Source organism: Capra hircus, chromosome 7 (assembly GCF_001704415.2).
Source record: "Capra hircus breed San Clemente chromosome 7, ASM170441v1, whole genome shotgun sequence".
NCBI lineage: Eukaryota > Metazoa > Chordata > Mammalia > Artiodactyla > Bovidae > Capra > Capra hircus.
In genome coordinates this window covers 99,553,571-99,566,913 of record NC_030814.1, presented here as the reverse complement: position 1 = coordinate 99,566,913, position 13,343 = coordinate 99,553,571, and the positions used below count along the sequence as shown (strand labels likewise).

Below are 13,343 nucleotides of genomic sequence, written 5' to 3'. Positions count from 1 at the left end.
ACAGTTTCAATCCATTAATCAGGAAGATTCCCTGGAGGAGGAAAAGGCAACCCACTCCAATATTGTTGGCTGGAAAATCCCATGGACAGAAGAGTCTGGTGGGTACAGTCTACAAGGTCGCAAAGAGTCAGACATGACTTAGCAACTGAGCATGCATGGACTCCTACAAAGCTTCTTACAGCTTCTCCTTAGACACTGAGCATGTCAACTCTGCCCACATTCCACAAACTCAAGGATGTCACATGTCCAAGTTCAAACCTGAAGAGTGGTGACATGCAATCCTCCCACACTTTCAAATCTCAAAGGAATGGATGAGTGAGTAAGACTTCCTAAGGTAATAAAGAGGTGAATCACAAATTGTGAAGAATAAGACAAATTCAGCTTGTGGAAGAAACAAACAAGCAAGCATTTCATACTTCTATTGGTATTAAATGTTTATGAATTCTATACTATAGACTTGCAACAAAGGAAGATAAGAAGGGCTGGTGGAAACTATGATTCACCAAGGAATATGAGCTTTACACACATTGTTGTTCAGTTGCCTAGTCGTGTCTAACTCTTTGTGATCCCATGGACAACAGCACACCAGGCCTCCCTCACCATCTCCCAAAGCTTGCCCAAGTTCATGTCCATTACATCAGTGATGCCAGTCAGCCATCTCATCCTCTGACACCCTCTTCTCCTTTTGCCCTCAATCTTTGCAAGCATCAGTGACTTTTCCAATGGATTAGCTATTCAAATCAGGTGACCAAAATACTGGAGCTTAGTTTCAGCATCAGTCCTTCCAGTGAGTATTCATGGTTGATTTCCCTTAAGATTGAATGATTTGATCTCCTTGCTATTCAAACAACTCTCAAGAGCCTTCTCCAGCACCACAGTTAGAAGGCATTGATTCTTTGGCATTCTGCCTTCTTTAAGGTCCAGCTCTCAGAACTGTACATGACAGCTGGGGCAATCATAGCTTTGACACATATGAGTAGATTACAGAAGCAAAGTAAAAAAGCTTGAAAGAGTCTAATTTTTTTTTAACTGAACTGGTACAGAGTCGGCGTGAGGGGCTCTGAGTTTATATCCCCACATGGAACAAAACATGTAATGGTGGCTCTTAAAACTCTCTGCTCGCTGCATGGGACCCTGGGAGATCTTTAAGATGGTGACTCTGTCTCCTAGATCAGGTAATCCTGGACTCATTTCTTATCCCAGTAGATTTTCTGGAGTCCCAGTGATCTTAGTAAATGTGGAGCTCAAACATAGTTATTACAGCTTCTTGTTGATCTGTACCTGCTCTGTGCCAGGTAATTTCCTGTGAGCTCTACAATATTATCAACCTCTCAACTCCTTAGGCAGAATTTCCCCAGTTTATAGATAAGGAAACAAATGTCTGAAAGGTTTATTTCCTGTTAAGAGGGAAATACTCAAGAAGCTCATATAAACTTGTGTATGCAGAAGCTGAATGACTGAGTCCACCATTTACATCAGACATGAGGTGAGGAGGAAAAATCTTGATGGAGAAGAGCTTAAACTACCTACACCTGACTCTTAACACTGAACCACAGTCTTGATACTCACAGAGTGGTCCACAGAACAGGACCTGCAACATCAACAACGTCTGGGAGATTATTATAAATGCAGAATTTCTGTGACACCCTAAGTCCTGTCAAATGAAAATCTGTATTTAAATACTATGACCTAGTGATTCATATACACATTGATGTGGGAGGATTGCTTGATTACTGTTTCTCACCCTCACCACTATTGACATTTGTGCTGGATAATTCCCTACAATGAGGGCTGTCCTGTGTTTTGCAGTTTGCTGGACTGCATCCCTGGTCTCATCACACCACATGCCAGTAGCAGTTCCCCAGATATAACAATCAAAACTTTCTCCAGATATTGCCAAAGGGCCTCTGGAGGCAAAGTCAGCTCTGATTTAGAACCACTCCCCTAAAGCAAGAGAACTAGAAATAGATTATGTAATAATCAAAGCACATACCTTAATCAGCTTCTAAACTTGGGCCTTTGAATTGTGGTGCTAGAGAAGATTCTTAAGAGTCCCTTGGACAGGAAGGAGATTAAACTTTGCTTTAAATCCTAAAACCTTGGGATTAAGTCAATCCTAAAGGAAATCAACCCTGAATATTCATTGGAAGGACTGATGTTAAAGCTAAAGCTCCAATACTTTGGCCACCTGATGGGAAGAGCTGACTCATTGGAAAAGACCATGATGCTGGGTCAGATTGAGGGCAGTAGGAGAAGGGGACAACAGAGGATGAGATGGTTGGATGGCATCATCGACTCAATGGACATGAGTTTGAGCAAACTCTGGGAGATAGTAGAGGACAGGGAAGCCTGGCGTGCTACAGTCTGTGGGGTCACAAAGAGTCAGACATTACTGAGTGACTGAACAACAATAGCAACAACTTTGGGCCAGTCACCTAATTCTGAAAATTGATAAGGGAGGTCATAATTTCACAGCCCTCATAGGATGGACCTTTGCAAAAAATAAATGGGACAATATGTGTAAGATTGTAAGGCAGGCCCACCATATATTAAATGATCTAAACTTTTCTCTTGTAATTTTTCATAAGTATTTCATAAATAAGAGAAAATGCCAGCTTTTCATTTGTAATAAAAGGATGAAACTCCTGACTGATGTATCAAAGTATGAAATCAAAGATTATTTTTAGCTATGGTTTTTAAAGCAAAGGAACACAGTTCACTAATTTATTAAAGAAGAAATAGTTCTTTTGGTATTGGGGGCTGTGTTCCCACCACAAGTCAATCCTTTTGAGATGCAAGTGAATTAGTCAGGTTCCTCAGCCTTAGATTTGGAGAAAACTTGGTCTAAGCATTTTGTAATAAGTTTAAATGTTAACTGGAAACCAGAAGTGTTGATGGAGTAGTATTGATAATAAGAATTAAATACACCTGATGTCTAAGCTCATCTCTTGGGAATTGCAAATCAGCAGGAAAAATTTCCTGTTTTATCTAGACCAGTTCCCATGGGCAAATGTGCTCAGAGGTCAGAGTAACAGTGGAAAATGTGTTAATGAGCAGATGTGGTGAGCACATAAAGAATATATAGAGCTGTAAATGTCTCCACTGCTGTAATGTCTGAGCAGTTCCACCTTGAGCTGGAGCGGTCATGGTTTTTGCATCTGGATTCCTAGGGCTGGCTCTGTTTAACTCCTTCCTGGTCTCTTCCTGAAGACAGAACTTCAATCTCCATCGTCAACCATCCAGTGAGGAATTTGAACTTCCACACAGAGGTCTAACTCTGAGTTACCATCCAGGTGGCTACAAGACACACATGTACACCCATGGCTGATTCATGTCAGTTCAGTTAATTCAGTTCAGTCTAGTGCCTCATTCGTGTCTGACTCTTTGCGACCCCATGAATTGCAGCACGCCAGGCCTCCCTGTCGATCACCAATTCCCGGAGTTCACTCAAACTCATGTCCATCAAGTCGGTGATGCCATCCAGCCATCTCATTTTCTGTCATCCTCTTCTCCTCCTGCCCCCAATCACTCCCAAAATCAGGGTTTTTTCCAATCAGTCAACTTTTCGCATGAAGTGGCCAAAGCATTGGAGTTTCAGCTTCAGCATCAGTCCCTCCAGTCAACACCCAGGACTGATCTCCTTTAGGATGGATTGGCTGGATCTCCTTGCAGTCCAAGGGACTCTCAAGAGTCTCCTTCAACACCGCAGTTCAAAAGCATCAATTCTATGGTGCTCAGCCTTCTATACAGTCCAACTCTCACATCCATACATGACTACTGGAAAAACCATAGCCTTGACTAGATGGACCTTTGTTGACAAAGTAATGTCTCTGCTTTTGAATATGCTATTTAGGTTGGTCATAACTTTCCTTCCAAGGAGTAAGCGTCTTTTAATTTCATGGCTGCAGTCACCATCTGCAGTGATTTTGGAGCCCCAAAAATAAAGTCAGTCACTGTTTCCACTGTTTCCCCATCTTTCTGCCATGAAGTGATGAGACCAGATGCCATGATCTTCGTTTTCTGAATGTTGAGCTTTAGGCCAACTTTTTCACTCTCCTCTTTCAACTTTTGTCAAGAGGCTTTTTAGTTCCTCTTCACTTTCTGCCATAAGCGTGGTGTCATCTGCATATCTGAGGTTATTGATATTTCTTCTAGCAATCTTGATTCCAGCTTGTGCTTCTTCCAGTCCAGCATTTCTCATGATGTATTCTGCAAAGAAGTTAAATAAGCAGGGTGACAATATACAGCCTTGACGTACTCCTTTTCCTATTTGGAACCAGTCTGTTGTTCCATGTCCAGTTCTAACTGTTGCTTCCTGACCTGCATATAGCTTTCTCAAGAGGCAGGTCAGGTGGTCTGGTATCTCTTTCAGAATTTTCCACAGTTTCTTGTGATCCACACAGTCAAAGGCTTTGGCATAGTCAATAAAGCAGAAATAGATGTTTTTCCAGAACTCTCTTGCTTTTTTGATGATCCAATGGATGTTAGCAATTTGATCTCTGGTTCCTCTGCCTTTTCTAAAAACAGCTTGAACATCTGTAATTTCATGGTTCACGTACTGCTGAAGCCTGGCTTGCAGAATTTTGAGCATTACGTCAATGTATGGCAAAAACCACCACAATACTGTGAAGTAATTAGCCTCCAATTAAAATTAATTAATTTTTTAAAAAGACCCCAATTGATGCTGCAGAAGAAGGAGAGACTAAAACCAAAGAATAAGTACCTGAGGTTACCTAAAAACCTAAACACCTGGCTCAAAATGGAGAGATCTCCATGTTTGTTTACTTGATAGAATAATTAATCCAGAATCAATATATTTAATAATCTGAATAGAGAAGTGTCTATTGGATTCAGAAATCCAAGGACTATTGTTGACAGTTAAGTTTGGGAATGAAAATTTAGTTGAATGAGACTCAAATGGGAAACATAGTGTTGTCAGTAAAATTTGAACATTTCCGAGGAGATGAGCAATTAAGGAAGCAGAAAAATAATTAGGTGAGAAACATTTTTCAGTGAAGTGTTTATATTTTATTTGTATACTTTTGATTTTAAGATGGGATATATATGAGCATCAAATCAATAGACATAGCTGCTGCCCTGTAACTACAGTTCTTGAGACACATATTTCATAGAATTGTCTCTAACACTGCATATTTACTTGAAAAACTTCATTTCATATGCAAGCAGGCATATGGAACAGGGCTTAACTTTGCAATTATTTCATTATGCGAGAGACCAAATATATTTTGGGGTTTATTAGCCATTTTTCATTACTTTACTGCAAATTGTCTAAGCACATTCTTTGCTTTATATACTTCAATCTGAGGGGTTTTATTTATTTTCTTTTTTGTCCATATCATTTCCTTCATAGTTTATTTCATCTCCAGCTCTCAGAGAAAAAGCCAGGAACTTCACTCCAACATATGGAGGAAGGAGAGGATGAGATATATTTTTAATGTTTTGACAAGATTTCTATGCTAAAACTAGAGAAACGTGCTTCAGATGCTCAGTCATCTCCAACTTTTTGTGACCCCACAGACTGTAGCCCACCAGGCTCCTCTGTCTATAGGATTCTGCCAACAAGGATACTGGAGTTGACTGCCATTTCCTCCTCCAGGGGATCTTGCTGATCCAAGGATCAAACTAGTGTCTCTTACATCTCCTGCATTGGCAGGTGGATTTTTATCACTAGCAAAGGGCTTCCCTGGTGGCTCAGAGGGTAAAGCATCTACCTGCAAGGCAGGAGACCTTGGTTCAATCTCTGGGTGGGGAAGATCCTTTGGTAAAGGAAATGGCAACTCACTCCAGTATTCTTGCCTGGAGAATCCCATGGATGGAGGAGTCTGGTAGGCTACAGTCCACAGGGTTGCAGAGAGTCAGACACAACTGAGTGACTTCATTTTCACTTCTCACCTGGGAAGCCCTAGAGAAATATGACAGATATCATTTCTATGACACCATTTCACCCCAAACTTCTCTAAGCTGCAAGTACTTCCCCTTGCATCTCTGAATTCTATATCCCAATTTCTCTTTATTCTTATTTTTATTGCATTTTTTCAAACAAAAAATTACAATTTTTCAAAGGAATTTGGTATTTGACATTTAATTTTTCTATGTGTTTATTTTTGTTTAATGGATTTGTTGGGGTGTGTGAGAGTTTTTATGGGTGTGGTCAGATCTAATATTTGGTTATATTTTGTTCTCCCTCCCATTGCATTTTAAACAGAGAATGTTCTCCTCCTCTGTAGCAATAATAAATCACCTTTTATTATGAATTGACATTTTATTTCATATGTTTTAGCAGTAATGCAAACTTTTGCCTTTAATGGTTAGATCTATTTTAAAAACTTCCATCATTTTCTGACATCTTGTGGAATATATGCTTTTGCTTTCAACTGAAGATAACTTACATCTTCCTCATAATCAAGTTAAGCCCATATATGTTTATTTAGGTTAAAATTAAAATGTTAGTTACTGCTTCTCACACTATTTTACAATTATATTTCATATTATTTGTTACTTTTTTCTGTTTAATTTATATTTAAAGCCTGTGTAAATGTAACTATTGTTATTTTATATTTTCCCTTCAAGTATTCATCTTTCTGTTTCATTCAATTTTGTCTAACCAAGTTGTTTTCAGTTGGGTGTATTTAACCTGGTTTTATCCATCATGGTAGTCTTTTTATTTATAAATTCCATTTTCTAAAAATTTATTTTTATATTAAGGCCCATATTGATGAAACCACAGAGTGAATAAAGCAGATGGGGTCCCCACCCATCCGGGTCTCACATTTTAATGGAGAAAGAAGATGTGGTCTCTTGAGTCTGAACACCTTGCTGCCTGTTCTCTCTGCAATCCGCCTCTTCTGCTATCTGCCTCTTCTGCTGAACTCTTAATTCATAATTCTTTTCCCTCAGCAGATACTGGTCTTTTTTGAAAACTATTCTTGCAATTAAGCAACTGATTAGAGAGATTTTGTACTGTGTCCCATAGCAAAACATACCTTTTACCTGTGATCCAGCATGTGTGCACAACGAAGCAAGCAAAACATGTTTACACATGCCAACGTACACACATGTGCACATGCACACACACACAAACACGAGCTGAACAAAGAAAACCAAAATACCCTGACATGATATGCTGCACTCTGGATTATCACTGAACCGGTATGAGAAATAGATAAGTGTGCAATAGGGAAGTCCTATTCAGAGATGGCATGGATGATCCCTTGACATGGAAATTTCATTGAAAAATATGGATACTGAGTTTTTGAGTGCAAAATATAAATTGAGAATTTCAGCTGTGTTTGTGATGCCAGTTTTTGAGAAAACTGTACTATTTTGTATTTCCAGGCAGTCACATTCACCACATGAAACCAGGGAATGATACGCAAATAGCAGAATTTCTTCTCCTGGGATTATAAAAGGATGAAACTGGAGCCTATTATACAGAGTGAAGTAGGCCAGAAAGAAAAACACCAATACAGTATACTAACACATATATATATATATATATATATATATATATATGGAATTTAGAAAGATGGTAATGATAACCCTGTATGCGAGACAGCAAAAGAGACACAGATGTATAGAACAGACTTTTGGACTCTGTGGGAGAGGGAGAGGGTGGGATGATTTGGGAGAATGGCATTGAAACATGTATACTTTCATGTAAGAAATGAATCACCAGTCTATGTTCTATACAGGATACAGGATGCTTGGGGCTGGTGCAGGGGGAAGATCCAGAGAGATGATATGGGGTGGGAGGTGGGAGGGGGGTTCAGGATTAGGAACTCATGTACACCCGTGGTGGATTCATGTCAATGCATGGCAAAACCAATACAGTAAAGTAAAATAAAGTAAAAAATAATAATAATAATAATAAAAAAGAAAGAAAGAAAAGAAATCAGAGCTGCAGCCTCTCATATTTGGGCTTTTTCTCCACATGAACCTAATCACTGTGTTGGGAAAGCTGCTCTCATCATCCTGGCTGTCAGCTCAGACCCGCACCTCCACACCCCCATGTACTTCTTCCTCTCCAACCTGTCCTTTGTAGACATCTGTTTCACCTCCACCTCCATTCCAAAGATGCTGAATAATATACAGACAAAGAACAAAATTATAACCTATGAAGGCTGCATCACCCAGATAAACTTTTTCCTCCTCTTTGTTGGATTGGACAATTTTCTCCTTATTGTGATGGCCTAAGTGATGGCCTTTGTGGCGATCTGCCATCCCATGCACTACACAGTCATCATGAACCCACGGCTCTTTGAACTGCTAGTTCTGATGTCCTGGATGATGATTGTCCTGAATTCCTTGTTACAGAGTTTAATAGTGTTGTGGCTGTCCTTCTGTACAGACTTGGAAATCTACCACTTTTTCTGTGAAATTCATCATGTGGTTCAATTTGTGTGTTTGGACACATTTCTTAATGTTATGGTGATGTATTTTGCAGCTGTGATGTTGGGTGGTGGTTCACTCATTGGGATTCTTTATTAAAATTCTAAGATCTATCAGTTCAGTCGCTCAGTCATGTCCAACTCTTTGCAACCCCATGAATTGCAGCACGCCAGGCCTCCCTGTCCATCACCAACTCCTGGAGTTCACTCAAACTCATGTCCATTGAGTCGGTGATGCCATCCAGCCATCTCATCCTCTGTCGTCCCCTTCTCCTCCTGCCCCCAATCCCTCCTAGCATCAGGGTCTTTTCCAATGAGTCAGCTCTTCACATGAGGTGGCCAAAGTATTGGAGTTTCAGCTTTAGCATCTGTCCTTCCAATTCTAAGATAGTTTCCTCCATAAGAGGAATCTCATCAGCTCAGGGGAAGTATAAAGCATTTTCCACCTGTGCATCTCACCTCTCAGTTGTCTCCTTATTTTATTGTACATGCCTAGGAGTGTACCTTGTCTCAGCAGCTAGTCACAACTCACACTCAAGTGCAACGGCCTCAGTGATGTACACTGTGGTCCCACCCATTGTGAACCCCTTCATATAAAGAGGATTCTGAGAAGAATCAATGAGATGACAGTTTTATAAAAGCCAGTTGTCCTCGGGCTGATGAAATACCCATGATTTAAGGGCTTTAAGACTGAGAGCCAAAAATTGCTATTTTTTTTTTTATCAGATTGTTGAAATACAACTTGCTCTTTCTCCTTATTTTCTGGAATTTCCCTTTGTTTGTACTCAAGTCCTCTACACAATTTGCCCCGCCCTTTGTTAAACTGTATATACACACACATACATAAATACATACATAGTTTTGCCCTTTGTCCATACAAATAATACATATAGATATTCCCCAAATTTTCCCATGCCTGGAAAGTAAAACTATTTGAAAATTTTAAGGTTTTACCTGGGGAAACAGATTTCCTAAAACTTACTTCTTCTCAGATGACATACATATGTGAAATAATTTCCCTGAAAGAATAATCTTGTTTTCTTCATGCAGAAAACAAACAAACTACCCTGGCAACTAAGGCCATTTGTATAATTTCATTCTAGAGGAAGGTATGAAGCTACAGATTTTACTTCAGACCATCATTTTTGTCATTGCTACCATATCTTCTATTCATCACAGTATAGACATTAACTTGTCAGTTTAAGTCTCAGACTATTAGTAGATATGCTCTTGGCTGACTATGTCTGAGGCACTTAACTGGCCTGCACTATGTACTGCAAGGCTACACAGCCATTTTCCTCCCAAGTCTATAATGTGGTTGGATAGGCTCTTGTGGTATTTATTGCGATTGTAGCAATATTACGACCCTCAGCAATATGAGTGCCGAAGAACTGATCCTTTTGAACTGTGGTACTGGAGAAAACTGGAAAATTCTGAAAGAGATGGACATACCATAGAAACCTGCAAGCAGATCAGGAAGCAATAGTTAGAACTGGACATGGAACAACAGACTGGTTCCAAATAGGAAAAGGAGCATGTCAAGGCTGTATATTGTCACCCTTATATGCAGAGTACATCATGAGAAACGCTGGACTGGAAGAAACAAAAGCTGGAATCAAGATTGCTAGGAGAAATATCAATCACCTCAGATATGCAAACAACACCACCCTTATGGCAGAAAGTGAAGAAGAACTAAAAAGCCTCTTGATGAAAGTGAAAGAGGAGAGTGAAAAAGTTGGCCTAAAGCTCAACATTGAGAAAAGTAACATCGTGGCATCTGGTCCCATCACTTCATGGGAAATAGATGGGGAAACAGTGGAAATAGTGTCAGGCTTTATTTGGGGGAGCTCCAAAATCACTGCAGATGGTGACTGCAGCCATGAAATGAAAAGACGCTTACTCCTTGGAAGGAAAGTTATGACCAACCTAGACAGCATATTTAAAAGCAGAGACATTACTTTGTCAACAAAGGTCCATCTAGTCAATGATATGGTTTTTCCAGTGGTCATGTATGGATGTGAGAGTTGGACTATAAAACAGCTGTGCCCAGAAGAATCAATGCTTTTGAACTGTGGTGTTGGAGAAGACTCTTGAGAGTTCCTTGGACTGTAAGGAGATCCAACCAGTCCATCCTAAAAGAGATCAGTCCTGGGTGTTCATTGGAAGGACTGATGTTGAAGCTGAAACTCCAATACTTTGGCCATCTCATGTGAAGAGCTGACTCATTTGAAAAGACCCTGATGCTGAGAAAGATTGAGGGCAGGAGAAGGGGATGACAGAGGATGAGATGGTTGGATGGCATCACTGACTCCATAGACATGAGTTTGAGCAAACTCTGGGGGATAGTGAAGAACAGGGGAGCCTGGTGTGCTGCAGTTCATGGGATTGCAAAGAGTTGGACTCAGCATCTGAACAAAACCTCAGCAATGTCTATTGGCAAACTGAAAAAAATACAGTAATAACAAATCCTGGAAGGTACACAGCATGACTAAGATCTATGTACTTAAATATTATGTACAAATACAAAGATACTCAGGTCCTTAAAATCCTGGTCAGGGCAGTGATGGATGGGATGGCCGATCGTAGTAGCGATGTTGCAACTGGCCTCAGAGGAAAGCTGCAGGAGTTATTTGGCAGAGTGACTTCAAGAGTGACAAATAATGGAGAAATCTGGAGGCTGTATGCCCAAGTGTATGGAAACGGGCAGAGTAGCAAGCCTGACGAAAATGAAAACGTGAGTCCTTCCCAGTCCTCTGGGGCTCTGAGCTTCTATTTGAACACAGACAGGGTGAATCTGCTTTTCTGATGGTTGGAGGGAGACTAATAATTTGAAAGATAAGATTAATATGCTTATATTTTCACTTATGATGCAGAGTCTTTTAACATAAGCACCCTGAATTGTGGACAGGTTAGGATGTGTAAACATTCATCTTTTTTCCTTCCATGAGTTTTTCTTAAATAATTGTTCTCTGTTTCCCAAAAAGGGTCTCTTTAACCTGCTTTCCTTGCAAGCCATGAACAACTGGTTCTTGTTATTTACTCCACACCCCTTTCTGCAGGCTCCTTGCTGAAGACTAAGGTAGACGGTACAAGGACAAAGGAGTGTTTAAATCTGAGGTGGAGACTATGAAAAGGAGAAAGAAAAAGGAGCTTGATAAGGCTATGGGAGAGGACTTTCAAAGTCTAAACATTAATGTTGTGCAAAGGTTGCCCTGCCCCTGTCTTGCAAGTGCAGTGGAGCACCAGTTGCATTGAAGTTATGCCTTCAGCTTCTTATTTTAGAATGTAGGGGCTTCTGGAGTTTCCAGAGTTGGAATACTAAATGTTTTGTGTTCTTTGGAATTTGTCACAGTACAGCTAATCTGTGGGATTCTTAGCCGTTCTCTCCCCCGCTTCATTCCACCCAGCTGGCTTCCAACAAATCCTTGTCAGCCTGGAAAACACATACCCACACCCCTGTGTGCACACACTCCTGCTCTCTGTCTTTCCGTTCTTCTTGAATTCTGTCCTCTCTTGCATATGCGCCATTAAGTATACTCTGCATTCTCTGATTTGTGATTTCTCCCTCAAGGGTGGGGAGGTTGTAAAAGAAAGTTGTTTTAAGCATCTGTGTCATTACTCACCTGCCAGTAATCCTACAGTTTTCACCAAGTTCACACCTTGTTCTCTACACTGGTCTCTTAAGCTGATGTTTACAAATGCCAGGGAAACGTGTATACTTCTTATAGATTTGCAAACCCTGCCTTTTAATTTTTGGAGGGAAGTGTCTCCATTCAGACACGCCCATTTGATTTAACTGTTCATTGCTGTTGGATGCATCTGCATCCCTTCTTTGATGAGAATAATGCGGAGACTGTGCTGCATAACGCTGAGGCTGGCTTTTCAGCTGGAATTAATTCCATATGACTTCCAGGAAGCAGAGTTTGAAATGTGAATTCAGCTTGTTCTGAATGCTGTTCTTTTTCTTTCCTCAGGCTTTCCAGTATTTCTCTAAGGCATACAAGTGTGACACACAGTCCAGCTGTTGGGAGAAAAATATTACGTCATTTAAGGAAGTAGTTCAAAGAGCCTTAGGACTCACACATGGTATTTGATGTAACGTTTAATATCCATGGTATATTTTAATGTATTTCTACTGATAGGAAAACATATTAGTCAAAAGCGAAATTCCATTTCAGATAATTTCAGATTATTTCATTGTATTAGAATTTTTGTAGTTAATTCAGCAAACATTTATAGATTAACTATTATGTAGTAGGCACCCTCGGAGAAGGCAATGGCAGCCCCCTCCAGTACTCTTGCCTGGAAAATCCCATGGATGGAGGAGCCTGGTGGGCTGTAGGGCCATGTAGTCCATGAGGTCGCTAAGAGTTGGACACGACTGAGCGACTTCCCTTTCACTTTTCACTTTCATGCATTAGAGAAGGAAATGGCAAGCCACCCCAGTGTTCTTGCCTGGAGAATCCCAGGAACGGGGGCGCCTGGTAGGAGGCCGTCTATGGGGTCACACAGAGTCAGACACGACTGAAGCGACTTAGAAGCAGCAGCGGCAGAGAGACAGATGGAGAGAGAGAAAGATCCAACTGGGGGCTGTGCTTTATTGAGTTCTGAGGGTAAGGTGGCTAGGATTCTGCTAGTTCATTATTTAATGATGAATAGATAAAGTGGAATGAGGGCATAACCAATGAAAAGCAGGCACTCTTGAGTTCAGTTATCTATTTGCTCAGGGCTTTCTAAAGGGGGAAAGGATGCCTCCAGAAACCCAAAGCTGAATTCAGTTCAGTTCAGTCCAGCTCAGTCGCTCAGTCATGTCCGACTCTTTGCAACCCCATGAATTGCAGCACGCCAGGCCTCCCTGTCCATCACCATCTCCCAGAGTTCACTCAGACTCGCATCCATCGAGTCAGTGATGCCATCCAGCCATCTCATCCTCTG

The 13,343-nt window shown here is 40.6% G+C and overlaps 1 pseudogene; it reads left to right on the top strand.

The window, feature by feature from the left end:
- Positions 1,127–9,005, top strand: LOC102181380 (annotated as a pseudogene).